The sequence below is a fragment of the Pelecanus crispus genome, chromosome 4 (genome assembly GCF_030463565.1).
Source record: "Pelecanus crispus isolate bPelCri1 chromosome 4, bPelCri1.pri, whole genome shotgun sequence".
Taxonomy (NCBI): domain Eukaryota; kingdom Metazoa; phylum Chordata; class Aves; order Pelecaniformes; family Pelecanidae; genus Pelecanus; species Pelecanus crispus.
The window spans coordinates 14,342,196-14,358,152 of NC_134646.1; the positions used below are offsets into that span (position 1 = coordinate 14,342,196).

At 44.7% G+C, this 15,957-nt stretch overlaps 1 protein-coding gene across 1 annotated transcript in view; it reads right to left on the bottom strand.

Moving 5' to 3' along the window:
* Positions 1–15,957, bottom strand: part of MAML3 (mastermind like transcriptional coactivator 3) — a 252,041-nt gene that overhangs the window by 91,593 nt on the left and 144,491 nt on the right. The window lies entirely within an intron of this gene.

The following is a 15,957-nucleotide window of genomic DNA, read 5'->3' on the forward strand; positions in this document are numbered from 1 at the left end:
TTGCATGATGTTAACTCAATCAAATAATGAAAAAAAGGAAATAACTTGTGTGCTGGGAGCTAACGTAAAAGATAAATAACTAACAGAAATGATAGCAAGACAAGTCTCCAGGAAAGTAATTAAATTAGAATGTAAGAATGTTATTAAAAAAAAAAGTGTATTAATATAAGCTTTAATTCAAGTTAAAAGAAGCATAGCAAAGCACTGTAACAACCTACGGTCCTCTCCTATCACACAAAACGTTAAGTCCTCCGCTTATGTACCAGGCTAAAAAAAGCATCCCTCTTCGGCTAAGGCAAAAAACAATAGTGGGGAGGGGAGGAAGCAAAGAGGTCACAGCTCTAGCGAACGCCTTCAGGACACACTTGCATCCTTGATATTAGAACAATAGAAGAGAAAATACTGAAAGATTTTATCAATTTTTAAAGTATTTTTACTGGTATGAAAATCCCAGACATGCAGCTCCCACCCCTTCCCTAACCTAGAGGTCCTCAACCTTCTTTCTTCCCACAATCCAGATCCCATTTATTTCTCCCATCCCAGAGGGCTAGTTCCCTTTCATCCCACGTGTAAGACAGGCAAGCAAATCCATATCTCATCCCCGTTTTAGAAGGAGCACTTCTGAGAAGGCTGCACCCTTCTCTCGCCCTTCAGGCCTGCGTGGCCCCTTCAGCATGCACCGCAGAAGGACACGGCCAATGCACCCATTGCTGCAGTCCCAGCTGAACACACGTGGGACACTAAGCTACGTGCTGGTCCTCTGCAGAGATGTGACCTTTATAACAAAGCAGAAAGGTAAGTCTATGAGTCCTGAAGCAGACCATCAACAACTTGATTTGCACTGGAGCAGAAGAGCTTTTTTATGTGGGAAAATGATTCACACGTGGCTAAGAGTCACTAGTGGGTCCCTGTTGGCATACATGCCCGAAACTTTGCTGCCTGTTCCCCCTGCACAAAGCCAGTGCGTGCCAAGCTTCCCACAGGCTGAAATTCCTTCTCCTCTCGGCTTCTGTGGTGCCGCACAGAGATCGGCTGCTCTGCGACCGCAGCCTCTGCCACACGGGCTGCTGCTCGGCCGGGCTCCTCCTTTGGTGCAAGATGCCGGCGCAGCTCCACAGGAGCTGTCCTTACCCTGAGTCTTTCCCCACCCCTGGTTTCTGGGGGTCAGGGAACAGCAAGGCCAGTGGTTTGCACTGCGAAGTTCCTCTCCCTGTGCCGCAGGCTGCGATGGGGAACCCAGCTGCGGCAAGCCAGGGGTCAGGAAAGCTGTGAACATGTTTTGGGCCTCCCTGCTGCGCGTGTGGAGTTCCCATCACTGGGCTCCCACTCCTCTCCCCTCGCCCGACCGCAGCAGCTCTTGCCCCCGTGAGCTCTGCAGATGCCCAGGAATGGGGTCCTGCACGTGGCAGCAGATGTAGGTGGGGCACACACCGCACTGGCCCTCTCTCAAAGCCCTGCGCAGTCATGTCAATCAGCCGTGGTCTGCAGGAGCACACCGGGCTGCAGAGCGTAGAGCCTCACAGCAGAGGGATCACCTTTTCATCTCTCCGTGCCACAACAGCAGCAAGCTCCAGCAAAAGGCGCTTGCCCAGGGGTGGTAATTACCCCATCTGTGCCAGTTAACAGCGATGCGGAAGGTAAGTCAACACCGAGGACTAGTGTGAAGGAGAAAAATCAGATCCCACAAGGAGGCTTATGATACGGCTCTCACCTCCGCTGCTTCCCTCTCCTAAAACCCTATGTTAAGCTGAACACCACCGTATGGCATTACAGCTCCCTGCTGCTTTTTGACCGGTGTAACTGGTGTGTGGCAGAAGACTACAGCTGAGCCACTGAACTTATTTCACTGATCTTTATATAACCCTGGTTCAGACCCCAGAGACGAGGAAAGGATGATACAGATGTGGCAATGGCACCGCTTCACAAGCACGGGAGCACAGTCGCTTCCAAGTTTCCTTTCTTCAAAGCAAGAAAAGAAAGAGCACAATCTGGCCTCAAGTGCAGGTGGTCAGTAACACAGTTGATATAATGGCTTAAAATAGCATATTTAAATGTTGTCCCTAATGGGCCACTCACACAATTTACAGCTGAAATCACCCACTTCAGCTCCTAAGCCATCTCACTACAAAGTCACTAACCCTCTTTACCTTCCACATCAGAAAAACAGTCACCGAATGGCAAGTGACTCAAGGGCATGTGCAAGCAAAAACAGGTTTCAAAGAAACGTCCAAAAATTGCAATGGCCCTTTGCCCCAAGTTCGTATTGGCCAAATGCTGGGCTACAGTAAGACAGTCATACCAAAGGACCTGGTGACAGGCTTCTAGTTGTGAAGAAAAGTTCATACAATGAAGAGATGGGAAAAAAATTAATTTGTCTTAATGACAAGTCAGGGATTAGTGAGAGCGATTATCTCATGAGAAATACAAGAGAACTGACTCCACATACTTCATAACAGTTTGAAGGTATCCCTTACAGAATATCAGTAAGAGTGATACACTTTCACATCATTTCACACTTTCAGGTTTCACATTGTTTACTAATTTATCCTGAATCCATCACCTTATTTGTACATGCACATTTACCGAAAGAATCAAAACTATCTAGTGGCAAATAACCAGCCCTAAAAATATCAGCTCCTAAAGATTTCATCATGTGCTGAAACTTGGATGTCCCCCTGTACAAATATACAGTGACTTTAGTGAAAGTAAAAGCAGGCCCAGTATATAAATATTAATAATTGTGTTTATCATCCATTACAACAAAAAGCAGCTTTAACACGGAAACTATTTTCCATCAAATATCAAACATACAGAAATCGTGCCTTGCTGCAAAGGAAAACAAAATGAAGCCTATTCTAAGTTTGTAGCTCCACATTATTCTCCTTCAGAGGTTTTAGGATTTGGGGGGTTAAAAGGCACTAAAACAACCTACTCTTTTTATTTTCTTTGCTCATTGAACAACTGCAGGTAGACAGAAACATAACATGAAAGGTTTATTTGAATGCAACATGCTGGATACAACCTTTGCAGGTGGGGAAGCCTTCCGGCATTTTAGAAGGGTTGGGAGCCATAACGACAGATGCATCTCTTATTTTTGGCGTACAACACAGAAATATTCTTATCAAATTATTTCAGTGCAAACGTTCATATTGTGATTTCATTCCCAATCACCACATCAACTATTGGATGGCTTGAATATCAAACACTGACCATATACTGGCAAACAGTTTACAACCACCAGGACTGCACAGTGTCTTAGACTAAAATCCCAGCATTTCCCCTTACCTCTGTAAAAACAATGTCTGAAGTAAAATATTCTCCTGTAAAGTGTCTTCCCTCTCCTTCTAAGAAGTAGTATATAGCTTGTGCATGTGATTTACAGAATGCATCGTGAAGATATTAGCAGCAGCTTAGAGATTTATGTCTAGGAGCAGAGGAGTCTTGATGCATAAAATAAAAATAAAAGGAAGATATGAAAATAAATCAAAAATATTAAAATAAAATAAAACCCTTGCCAGTTTCATAGGCCTTTAGCTTGATTCACACAAAATATTTGTCTGATAGACCTGCATTTCACAGCAGGTTTCTACCCCAAAGCAGAAGAGAGTAAAGCAGGACTCGCTATTCTTTATATACCTTTGGAGAAAGTCTAGTTGCGGAGCAAGAAAAGGTCAAACTTTGTCGGGTTGACTTTTTAAGTGACCCTTGATTAGGGGAGAGGCGGGGGGACAGAGGCTGTGCACGCAAACACATGTGGACCCGAATGGTCTAATCCAACCCATCCTGAAATTTTCAGCAGAGCTGCTCGGACATGCCACGACAGACCCAATACATACTCAAGAGAGTGCTGAGGCTGTCGGCAGGGCTTTCATCTGCGGGGAGAAGCTGCTCTGATTCATCCCACCAGCAGCAATTCATTTTTCAAAAGAAATGAGACCAAGGTGCTGTTGTTATAGCAACAGCCGAGCCACTCGCTGGCCCATCCTCCACCGTCGCACTGCCTTCGGTGGGCGGCTGTTCCAGTCACCCACGGGGAGTGACCAGGGCTGTGGCAGGGGCCTAGTCCTTTCACTGCTCTATTAAAAAAAAAAGGGGGGGGAGGGGGAGCCAAGAGGTTAAATTGTCTTTCTGCCTGTAGAGGCTGAGCATGATCCGCAGTATCTCACACAGGTCTGCTTCCACTCGGTGGCCAGATGGCCTGTGAGGCCACAGGTGAGGAGGCTGGGGTCACTTTTACAGATGCTTTCATGTACCAGCTACATAGCAGACATGTTGCTACCGACTTTTCTCTTGTTAATGCAGCTCCAGCCACTTCAATACGAGGCAAGGGCCACAACTGAGAGGTCCAGCATGCTCGTTCCCCAGCTGTGCTGGGATGTACCTTGCTCCTCCATAGGTCTCCGTGAAAAAGCAGAGAAACCCGCCAAAGCCCAAAGTCCATCTTCCTCAGAGAAGATGCACGTTTACACAAATTCTCCACACTGCTTTTCTGTGTCTCTTTCTGTTAAAAATAAAAATTGGTCTTTTCCATTCCTCACATTGAATCACAGTCTGGCCCACCAACTGTCCGTGTTCTCTCAGGCCTCAGTTCCCTTCCAGGGCAATGGCTCAGTCTTGGCCCTTCCCGCTGGACTTCTACTCTCCCTCCCGTCATCTCCGTCTGGCTTAGCACATCTTCTTCCAGCTGTTTCTGAGCTTGCCCCACCTTTCTTCTCCCTTGCTCTCCTTGAACTTCTCCAGACAGATCTTGACACACCCCACACCCCCACACCCCCACCTCTGACAGGGAGTGCTCACCACGAGCTCTGCCAAATACCACCCCAATTCAGCCATCCAGCCTGCACCCTGACAACCGACTCAAGCTCGCTCCTTAACTTCTTGTGCTGCACTCAACTCCAATCGACAACTTAGCAAGTGTCCCAGGGGTTCCTGTGAAGTGACACTAAGCAATTGGATTTGATGTGACAGCTCTCCTAAGCAAAGATGTAATGGCCCTAACCATCTCATCTGAGATCAATAAGCAATAATCAGTATTGCCATTTGCATGCCAGCAATTTGGCTTCAACATTTGAAAAGATTCCTCGTTTCTTGCACATCCCTCCTTGCTGTACCACTTCTGAGACTGCCATTAAAAAGTCAACAGTGCCAAAGGGTGCCACTGCCTGAGGTACAACCACATCTTGTGACCAGTGTCTGAAGTCCGTCAGCTCCACAGTGGCCTCTTAATGACACTTGCTGCAGGTGTCACGCAGAGATGGCGGGGAGCGCAGGACAGCCTTCCAACAGCCGAGTTGGAGCTGAACTCAGACAAGTGGCCAAGCAAAGCGGAGGTGGGTTACATACCACTGCTTCCAACAAACGAAAGTATTTCATGCACCAAACCACTCCCCTACTACTTGAATTTGTTCACGCTGCTGAAAGCGCTACACCGACGCCTGCTAACTCACAGGATGAAGCCTGACGTAGCAAATTGATTTTGGACCGCAATTGCTCACTTAAAGCACATGCTGTGCTCTTCCATGCTGGGCCTGCCTGCCCAGTTCTTGTTGGCCAGGGCAATGTTTCAAATACGTAGGAAATTCACATGGTGAAATCTGTTTGAAGTTGGTAAAAACTTGATCTGCAACCTAGCCAGTAACCTGTTCAGCTCTGCAGGCTCACAGAGTAACCTGTGCCTCATGAAGGAGGTCAAACCTTTGCCTGTTACCCAAGCTGCTAAGGGCTGCTGGGGACTCTGTCATCGGCCTTGTTTTTGCAAACAGTCATGAGAAGAACAAACCGACTCCCGTTAACGATAAGAAGTAAAAGATGCTCAGGGCACCAGTTAAACCTGAAAGAGCTAGCAGTGAGGAAAACGATCCGCTTCCTTGCATTTCAGCCGGGCTGGTCAGCCAGGAAGGATTGCTCTCTCAAGCAGCGAGAGCACCGGCTGTCTGGATGCAAGCAGGCAGTGCAGGCAGCGCAGGGCCCTCGCCGGGGCTGCCTGCCCTGGCCAGCTGTCAGGCTCCCAGCCACCAGCGGGAACTGGATCACGCTGGGAGGTCAAGCAGAGGACAGGGAAGAAGGGTAACAAAAAAGGCACTGGATGAGAGCAGGAGAGCAACAGCACTGGCAAAGTCAAATCAGGCAAACGCCATCACTCTACCTGCCCTCAAGTCAGCCAGGTAAGGATGCTGGTGCGGGCTAAAACAGCTGGAGGAAAGCAAGAACTGGCATGAGCTTTCATCAGAGCTTTGAGAGAGGGATGAGCAAGAGAAGGGAAGGAGACACATTTCTGTAGAGACAGAGAGAGAAAGAGAGGTAGCTTCTCCCATGGCTCAACTCTGCCCGATCACATATATTTTCATTGCAGACTGAAGAAGTTTTGTACTTCTGCTGCTCAGGTTGTGTGATAAGAGGACTTCCAGCTCTCTGTTTATTAATTTCATCAAAATAAAAACGATAAGCACGTAAATCTTTACTGCAGTCTTTTAAACCACCCCATCGCATTCCTGCCAGAAAGACATTTTCTTCTGCAGAAATGAACACTGTGGACAACGCCTAGCTAGTGAGGGATGCAGGAGTGAAGAAATCTGTACAAAAATTCATGGAAAAATATATACAAAAAATGCTGCTCAAATTGTATGTGTCTAGAACAGGCTGGGGAAAAAAATGGGATCATTCTGAAGCATAAGTGCATACACCAATTCCAGTTTGCCTTTAGAATATTTTTCTTCCATAATTTCTGTCTCTCCCTTTGCACAACTCCAACTTAAATTTGAATGCAAAGACACTAAATGACACGCTCCTGAGGAGATTTGGCATGCAGGGTCTCTGGGGAAGTTGTTGAGTAAAACACAGGCAATGGATGCAATTAATTTTCTCAATACAAAATTATTGGCAAGTTTAACTGGACTTTAGAGCACAAATTATTTCATGGATGAAATGCTGTCATCACCGTCAAACAGCCTTCCTGCCCCAGTGTATGATCTACATGGCTTCCTCCTCTTCAGGTCCATCCAATTTAATCCCGCTTTAGCCCAAGAGGGTAAACACTGGCAAAGCAGTAACCTCATCACTTGGGGGGCGGGGGGGGGGGGCAGCATTCCTCTGTTTGTGCAAAAGTCTTAATGAAGGTGCTAAGAGCCTGAGAGCTAAACTACTTAGCTGGCAGTGCCTACTCCTGTCTCTCACATGGAAAAGCTGAGCTACATTCTTCCTGCAACTGTCCTCACAGACAGCAGGAGCTACATTTTCAAAGCGTGTTATGAAGATTTAGTCAGGCAGCCTCTAATTGACTTGTCTGGGAGTTGTGCTGATAAATCTTTACCCTTTGAAAACATTCCCAATCTGCTTTGTATCTGGACAGGAGAGGAAGCTAATGATAAAAAGCAGACGCAGCAGATTATTAGAGCTGTGCCTCCTCAAGAACTCCTGCAAATCAGGGTAGAAAAGAAATGCAGGAACCTCTTGTGTTTCAAACTAAGAAGCAGCAAAGCAACATATCCAGTGTTGTTGCATATGCACCATACCTACTCGTTCACTACTCACTAGGTCTTTAAACTGCATATGCGACACTAGAAACGGTCTCCTGGGGAAAGTCTTGCCCTGATTCATCCTTGGATGGGTACAAGTTGTAGCAAGCTAGTGAAGTGCACTAGTGCCACCCTGCCTGCCTAGTGAAGGGGCATTTGGGACAGGAAAGCATTCCTGTGCTCTGCGAAGGAGCTGCAGCTGTCCAGCACAGCCTCTGCTTTCCTTCATCATTAGGGAACCGGTAGGATATGAGTTCTGTTTATGACTTCAAAACCAACAGACTAAAATCTTGTCTAACTGCTGTAAGGCAAAAGCCCTTCAAATGCTTACAGCAAACAAATTACCTTCCAGTTGCATCCAAAGTACTGCCATGGCGCAAACTACATGCATAACACAATACTCCAGAACATTCTTGGAGAAACCGAAGAAGGAGCCAGAATAGACAAGGGATGGTGGAGGCATGACAGTAGTCCCCCAATCACACTGTTGGTTTCCATGGACTGTGAACTTCTATTCAACCTCTTTTATTACCAAAGCCTGTCTAGCGTATGATCTCTACAAGACCGACAGCAAGCTGTCAGAAGGCTGAACTCAGAAACGGTATGGTTGTCTGCTATTCATTTCACTGGTGTTAACTCCACAGTTCCACAGTTGCATGAAGTAGCATCTTCCGATTCCTTAAATCAATGTGAGGTAAGTAATTTCAGGGATTCTTCCACATGACCAAGTTCATGCTTTTCAAAGCAAAATGTTTGATACAATCAGAAAAGGAAGGACATGAGAGCCAGATAGTCTATACACCGTACCTGTTCAAGCCCACACATTTTAGTCACCCTCTTGGGGTAACATCATCATAAATGAAACTTCCATTTAAAAATAATTCAAGATCAGAATTAACAGATTTCCACAACTAACACATAAAAAAAGAGAACAATCTTGTGAATCCACAACAGGACAAGTTATACCGTGCTGCAAACAAAATGGTGAATTTATCCCAGAGCTTGTCTCTGTAAGCCTGCCTCCTCTTCCCCAGATATCCCCTGTGCCCGACTGTGCAGCTTGTCTGAGGACATAGGTGACCTGAAGATTTCTTTGCAAGGACAAATACTTTTAAAGGAGCATAGGTTATCTAAATACAGGTTAAACAATTAACAGTGCAACAGGCATTGCAAAGGAGACCCAAGCATGGGGGAAGGGGGAGGGAAATAAATCTTTTTCATGCTACTGAACTAATACTCAGATATTTCAAAGTCCTAGTTCTCATTATGCTCCTAAGCCACGTCTTTTGGGAAAAGGAAAAAAAAAGAAAAAACCGTGGGACAGATGAGTTTGGAAGTAAAATAGTGCTAGGCTCTAGACCATTTAAAAAAAAAAAAAAATCAAACAACTAACTGAAAATTCTAAAACAAAAAAATATCAAAAATATCTAAAATGGATCTGGCTTTTGCCATCATCAGACAGTTTTCTGATCAGCACAATCAGCTTGATCCATCTCTAGGAAAGAGGAGCAATGCTAGAACTGCTTGTTTGTCTTGCCTTTGCATATCTATTTAAAAGAACACATGCAGCAGCAGATTTGTAAGATTCCCGCACAAAACCCATAGCTCAATCCTGAGAGGTGCTGAAGCCCTCAGCTCCCGTCAAGTTCACTGGGAGTTAGGTGTCCATCAATAAGATCACTTCTTCTGCACCAAAATTTCTTCCGAGGTGGACACTAAGTCTAGCGGAACAACTCTTCTTTACATTCCTTTTTTGCTTTTAATACAAGTTATAGCCATCACTGTAAAAAATGTTGCAGGATCCTTGAAGATCTGTTAAGACTAAAGGAGTCAAAGGATTGTACAGGATGCCCCAGACATATTCTGAATTAGTCTGGGCACAGTTTGAGAGTTATTTGCCACGGGCTCAAGGCCAGACAGCACTGAAGCGCAGTTTTGCCCTAAATATGGCCTAGCAAACCATAAACACTTTACTTCTTTGTTGCTTCAGTACCTTCACCTCAAGCTGACCTTGGGTCCCACAAAGGCATGTAACAACAACTAACGGAAAAGTACGTGTCTGGTCTCCCAGATCCCAGCAATTATCAGAGTCACAGAGTCCCAAGGCTGTACCTGCTGTGTGGGGGGAACTGCAAAAGTACAATTTAAGTCTACTCACGAAGTGTAAGGAAGAAGAAAAGAGATTTTAAGCAAATCAAGGCTCTGATTCAGCAAAATATTTAAGCACATAGCTTGAGTACCCTAAGCAACCTAACATACAAAGAATGATTTATGCAGTGAACAACTTCATCAGACCAAGGCCTTTACTCAGGTCTTACCTTCCTTATTTCATCTACGGCAGCTGTCTCCACCCCAGGATAAACCTCTTCCTCTCTCCCATCGCTAGTCTGAATATACATACACAGTATAGTTGATTTGCATATGTGCACTGGCTTCGTGCTTCCCCAAAGGACAGATCCTAAAAAGGATGCACTCTGTTGCAATCTGGTGAATCTCTTCACTCCCCGCACATACCTGGAGCACCAAGGAAAGCCAGGAGCTGTGGGAAACCTGCCCAAGCAATTCATACTGCTTGCTCGTGGCTTTCACGCCCTTCCAGTGGGCAGTATGGACCGTGTCTCCCAGTGTCCCCAGTACCTTCCTCAACAGTGTGAATGCCCATTTGCTTGTCACATGATAAATGATGCCCAACACGGGCACAGGTGCCAGTGTTGCAGTGTTGGGGAATAGGCTGCGAGGCACCTAGAAAAGATGGCTGCCAGGAGCAAATGCCAGCAGTACCTATCAAGTCACCTGGCCTAGAGCTCTCCTTCTGTTGATGTCTGAGTGTCATCAAGAAAAAAAGGTGCCTGTGCTCAATCTAAATGAACTACACTGACAGGTGGGGAAGGGGCCACCTCAGCAGTAACCGGAGTCTTGTGAATAGACGTCCCGTTCTTGCCTGCTGTACCCTCCTTCTAAAGCTGTTATGTGAACTTTGCAGATACCTTATCACCAGAGCATCTTATCATTGAACATTGCTGAAAAAATGTTAGCTACTGTTAGGGGCAAACCACATGTCTACTTTCTTAAGCTGTCTATGTATAAAGGTGCTCAGTTCTACTCAGCTTGTCCAAAGCAACACAGTGTCCCAGAGTACAGCAGCAGCAGCCTGTCTGCAGGCAAATTCCCCAAGTTGCTAGCTGTTGGATGGTTGAACTCTTTGTAGCAATGGCAGGAAAAGCTTGCCAAAATCCTAAAGATGTGTAAGGCTTCGCGATGTCTCCGTGCAAACCAAAAAGATGGCCAGGATTAAGGTGGTCAGTGCTCTGCTAAACAGGTCAAATTCCCAGTTAGTTATGTCCACACACCAGAATAGTATGAGGCACTTTTATCTATTTCTGTACTTCGAAAACAGCCCTCCAAGGGAAGGAACTGCAACTCACAATGCTACATATGTCTGTACATGTCCATTGTGCACAACACAGGTTTTTTTACTTTTTCATTTTGCTGGCAAAAAAAATTCCCTGCATATTCCACACATGTGCACACATGCACATGTAGTTGCTGCCCATGATATTCACATGGGTTTTCATCTCAGCAATCTGTGCATACTAAGCATACATTAGCAGCTAATCCAAATTAAATTTAGACTTCAAGTCCCATTCACCACTGAGAGTTTGTGCTTTTAACAGTGTCCAATAAACACAAGATGACAAAAAAGCATTTGCTACTGTTAGATGCTGTAAGTAAGACTGAGTCACCGAGAACACTACAATTCTTTCCTAAACCCCTTGGAGGTACGAAGCACAAGACATTATAGTTTGCTGTTAGATAAGCCATAGAAATGCACCATACACCAGCTGTGCATTCATATAATGGGCTTCCACTAATCTTATTTTCCTTCTTAAAAGACTTCTCATTCCTACTTTTTTCTCCTGTTCTGGGAGTGATGAGCCACCTAGTACTAAGGCACTTTTAATTTGTTAGTCTGGAGATAAAGTACTCTTGGGCTACCACCAGAATTATGTGGATTTTGGTCTGAGAGAAAAACAGAGGTGGGCTGAATCTTAAAAGAAAAAAAAAATTGTTTATGTGTCACAAAACCCCCACAAACCATCACTTAAATGGTGTCTGTCGTTCGGATGCAAACATGTATCAAACCTCTGAATTACACTTAAGAAAACAGAGCAGGAAGCTTGCCTAAAGCTGTGTATGAAGTCAGTGGCAGGGTTAGAATTGGACTCAAGTCTCCCAAATCCTGTGCCGAGCCAATGGAAATACAAAATACCTTGTATCTTCCCAGATCAATAGCTGCTTTTGCTTCTCTTTCTTATCTTATTCAGGAGAAGGAAAGGGCGGGGGAAAAAAGCTATGAACAGGACAGAAAGAGCCTGGAAACTCCTGTAGGCACCATAAGAAAGTCACAGGCAAGAACAAGTCAATTCATTCCAGCCTTAAGGATCCAATTCATAACCCCTATACCAGGCTGAGATAGGAATGAGATAAATCATGCTGTAGAAGTGTCTTTTTCTTTTCACTGACCTTAAAGGGAGCCTTGGTAACTAGCTCAGAGAGAGGCATCCACAGTCAGATGCCTGCATCTGGACTCTCCCCAAGCCACCAACATTATTTGCCCAGTCACAATTAGGGAACTAATTACATGCTACTGCAGTTGACATCTGTGTTTAATAAAGATTTCTGTCTGCGTGGGTCGGGTCCTTCCCCCAGTTTCATTTCCAGAGGCTTCAGTTTTGTCCCACTAAACTCTAAGAAAAAAGTTTGAAATCTTCATAGTTTGGCCTATAATTATGGTATTACATTTGCTCTTGGAAAGAGTCTTACTTTCTTGTAGTGCCAAGGGAAAGAAGGTTGTGCAGCTCCAAATTCTTGCTTAGTAACTTACATGCTTAATCACTTCTGGATTATTTCAAAGAGGCAAGGATAAAGGGAGAGGTAGCAGGAGGGGCTGTGAGTTTAAATTCCAGATAAATAGTAGTGCTATAACCATGATGGCCTAGGCAAAGTCTGTAGAGAAAAAGAAAAGTATTTTTAATTAAATGCACAGATAACAGGGAAATATAGACAAGCTTTGGGGTAAGCAAGCACTTCTTCCTTCTTAAATAACAGTTGTAGTAACCCTAGTAACAATTTTAACAATGAGCAAGCATGTTTAAGAAATGATGGAAAATCATGTAGATATCAGGCATATAGGATTGTGTGCAAATCTGCTGTGTGATAAAGCTTCCCACAGTATGAAAGTTTGTTTTTAAAGGAAATTACATGGGCAGCAGGTTGAGGTTTTTCCTAGGGCTATTTACAATACTCCTTTATTTTTCCCCCTTTCTTCTAAGCTTTTCAAAACTGTCAAATGAAAACAAAAGCCTGGCAATTAGCATATTTCAGAATTACATTAAGGGCTCAGCTTTAAAATGCCCAGCTGCCCGAGACTGACTTTTTTCAATGCCAGGTGGAAGACATGAGGCCAAGAACTAACCTTGAATATTGTGGGTCCTGATGGCTGTAGGATTTGCAGGAGCCCGTGGTCTCAGTACATCTGGGGACATAAGTCACTACTTTTTTTTCCTTTTTTTTTTTTCCCCCCCAAAAACCAAAGCTGTCTGGTATTGCCAAACTCCAAATTCAGACCCTCAATAATCATATTAGAAACATTCGACACTGCAAACATAGAGGATTTTCCTGACTCATCAGTAAAGTAGTGGCAGCCTTCTGCTCTCCCTGCTAATGAGAAAGGACTGCAATGCCTGAAACTAGAGCAGATGTTTTTCCCCCTCAAGTGTCCCCTATGTCTCTGTACAGCAGCATAAACTAACCAAGGATGTTCTCTCTCTACAGGGCCTGGAAATGTTACCAGACAGCGAGCTACTAAATGGGTACTGGGTGAAAGGCTCCCTAAGGAGCTGCGGGAGGAACACAGCAGGGCACAGCGCCCTTCTTGGGAATGCCGTCTCTCCACACAGCCACTGTCTAGCAGAGGTTCAAACCACAAGGATTCAGACTAAACCACAGAACCATCCAGATTCGCCTCTCGATCCCAGCACAGCAGGGCTGCAGGCAGCCTGTGCGCTCTGGCATTCCCAGCTTACACGCCAACGTCTCTTAGTAAAGGCACGCAGCCAGGAGTCCCTGGGGATAAAGCTGCTCTTGTGCTGCTGCCCCATGAGGGGCTAAGAGCTACAACTGGTCCCTGCCTCCTCCGCCTTCTCATAGCTCTGCTGGACCGCTGAAGCTCTCATCTGGATGGCAGCAGCCATCAGAGGAGGCTATGACAAACAAGTGGCAAGCTAGCAACAGTGGCAGCAGCTCTATGTGGTGATGAGAGGCTTCAGGGAGCTGGGGAAGAAATGTGCATCAGGCAGGTGGGGAACATTTGCTGCCCCCTTGCATAGTCCCATCTTTTTTCCTCTCCCATCACCGTTCCCCATATTTTCACAGTTCAGATCTCACAGCCTCACACATAAGTTATGTGGCTGCAGAAGGCAAAGCGACTCCAGAGCATTAGCCTTCCTTCTGACAGTTACAAGGCCTCTTCTTGCTCGCACCCTCAGTGCATATTCATATTCTGCGATCAGCCTCTTCCCATCTATCTATCTGACTTTCCTCCCAGCTCTGCTGGTGCTTACAGGTCTTGAAAAAAGCCATGAGAAAAACTGACCTCATTAGCAGTTTCCTCAAAAAGTGAGTTGGAGCTGGGCATCCATCTCCTCCAGCAATTCTCAAACTCACATAAAAAACATGAAAGGAAACGATGCCTAGGGTTGGCTCCAGGAATTCCAGCTACTGCCGATGAGAGGAATTTGCATAACTTGCCCCTATCTGCAGTGCAAGCAAGGAGTTCCTGCTGCAACTGTTTCTTGGCTTTCCTCATTTTCACCCCATCCTGCAAGAACAGGAAGAAATCTTCTTCACGTATGCAGGGGGCTGCAAAAGCAAACTGCTTACAGATGGGCTCAGCAAGTGGTTCTTACGCCTGTGATGGCTGGAAGATGGGAAGCTATGCCAGGGACGGCTGACACTGTGCCTGCTCTGTTTCTTACACTCTGCTTACTGACTTCTGATGCAGAGAGGACGCTGGGCTAACTGCCCCTTTGAGATGACCCAGTACAATTGTTCTTATACCCACAGCGCCTGCAGAAGAAAAGCTACTTAGAAGCTTTTTACTAAAATAAAACAAACAGAACCCTCCCTCTACCAGTTTTTGAATGTTGTAGTTCTGAAGCATTTTGATGATAATACATGATTTTATAAAGCTGCAGCTATACAACGCAAAGTAGTATAAACTCATTTCCAGTGACCCCTAAATAAAGAGGGGTCGGTGCAGAAATAACAACCTTAAGGACTTGCTTAACTGCTTTTTGAACATGGACTGAATGCCAGGCTGCGGTCATCCTATTAAAAGATAAACAAATGACCATACTTTCTCCTCTTCTCCTGGTCATCCCCCACCTCCTCCCCAAACTCCCAGCTCCAACATAACCATGACCTACCTATCTGATTTTGGGTTCCTAAAGACTATTATTGCAGTTCAGTATCTAAAAGGAAGAACCGTGATAACCGTCACACCAAACATGAGGAAGCATAAGTAAGCAATTTTAGCTGTCAGTTTTTCTAGAGGATCTCAACAATCTTTATAAGGAGAACTCTTCTTACTAATATCCGGGGCATACAATATAAATAAAAGATATTATTTCATACACAGAGTGGGTATCACAGTGAAAGGCCATGGAAAGTGAAAGACACCAGTGGGAACAGCAGACAAGGCAGCCTCAAGGCCGAAATATTCAACCTGCTGAGGTCCCTGATACGAATTACAATATCGCATACAAAAAATAGGCTCTGCTAGAGAGCAGCACGGATAGAGTCACTTAAGGAAATGTGAATTGTCATGATACTTCAAATGTATTTTCTCTGTCTCATATGCATAATGGGACCCTCTCAGAAAATGTAATCTGACTGAATTTATGTAAACAATTAACTCATTAGATTCTTGAAAATACAGGAAAATAAATATATGGAGATCCTAGGTATGCAAAGAGACTATTTATTCTTTTTCCTAGCTTTCCTTACTTTTCACATATGATGCTGTGACTCAAATAAACTCCCCATAAAAAGATCGGCAAATTAATTTTTTAATAGGGAAGGAAAAAATCAACCTCCTTGGCAGAACTTGAACTCCATTCCTCAGAATGATTAGTTTGGCCACTGGAGGGCTCCAATATTGTTCCATAAAAGCAAAAGAAAGTTTACTAGGAAGGATAAACACATCACAAATAGCCTGGGCAATAAGGTTCAAACATAATATGCAGTCTGAACCAAGATCTATGGGCTTGCAAGCATTTTGTAAAGAGTCAGAGCTAATTTAACCATTGTTTTGTTCTTCTAGCACAAAAGGAGTTGAAGAAGAATGATTTTCTTACAGGTTGGCTATAAACATCTCCTTAAA